Below are 1,256 nucleotides of genomic sequence, written 5' to 3' on the forward strand. Positions count from 1 at the left end.
ATATCCCCTCCTGCCTGCATTTGTTTTTCAAAATCATATTTTGAAGTTAATCCAAAACATCTTTCAGAAAGGACTTAGACTGAGTGTTATCAATCGTTTGTTCATAATTTTCTTCTGCATCTGATAAAGCATTGATTTTGCTCAAAGGTAGTAGAGAGAGAGATATTAGTTTTGTTTTATTAATCAAAATTCAATATATATATTATTTAGTCTTTGTTAAGGTTCTTGCGCTATGCACAAAGAGGATTAACAGTTGAAATTTTCTAGACAGTGAATAACAACACTTTTATTTAGTTGAACAAAAATTTCCAGCCTATTAAAAAAAATTCTTGCCATTTTAGATTTTTTAGTTGTTTATAAATAAGTATTGTTAGATTGCGTCCTACATTGTCTGATAGTTTTAAAGGTTAGGTTATCCCATATTTGTCTAATTTCTTTATGCATTACAATATTTTTAGGCCAATTTTTATATATTTTTTCTTTTAATTTCCTTTTGTCTTTCAGGTTTAGGGAGTCTTTGAGCTCGCAAGTCATCCAAATATCTTCCTATAGTAGTTGATGACTTACGGCCAAGCCGTCGGCTGCTAATGGAGATCCAGTTTGCTTTGACAGCCGACATTGATGCTCGGGCTCGTCAAGGAGTCCTCTTCACTAAGGCTTTTGCACAGGTATCATTCATTTACTATTATTGAAGCGTTAAAAACGATTCGTCAACTTGTATTTTTTAGACATTTTTTTTAAGAGTGTATAGCCTTATGTTGCTTCTTATTAGTATTTTTTTTTTAGCTAGAATATTATTCTTTATATCATCTCCTTCCATCTAGTCATTTCTTCAGTTTTGTTTTCACATTCTTTTTTCTCTCTGTAAAAAGATAGAAAGCATGAATGAAAAGTGAAAATCAAATTCTGCAGTGTTGAGGTCTGGATGCAATAGTCTGGTGTGTCCTAGGAGTTGTAGATATCTGCACAATTTACTAGGAGGTGGCCAGACACAAGATTCACAGATGGAGCTAGTGTTACCCTGGCTGATCATTATTCTAAAACAATCAATAAGGACATACAATCTGAGTTTTTGCAAGAAAAATGTTAGTAGATATGCGAGAAACCTCTGCTATCTCCTATCTTGCTTTATTTCTTCTTGTTAAAGGTTTGCTAGTTTTCTGTCTGTATAATGTTATACAGGATAATTCATAGAGTATATCAATAACTCATTAGTTTAAAAGCTATATATTTTGAATTAACATTTGCACACAAGT

General features: G+C 32.0%; 1 pseudogene; it reads left to right on the plus strand.

The window, feature by feature from the left end:
• Positions 1-587: 587 nt before the first annotated feature.
• Positions 588-1,256, plus strand: part of LOC119591134 — a 9,406-nt pseudogene continuing 8,737 nt past the window's right edge.

This window comes from Penaeus monodon, chromosome 28 (genome assembly GCF_015228065.2).
Source record: "Penaeus monodon isolate SGIC_2016 chromosome 28, NSTDA_Pmon_1, whole genome shotgun sequence".
NCBI classification, from domain to species: domain Eukaryota; kingdom Metazoa; phylum Arthropoda; class Malacostraca; order Decapoda; family Penaeidae; genus Penaeus; species Penaeus monodon.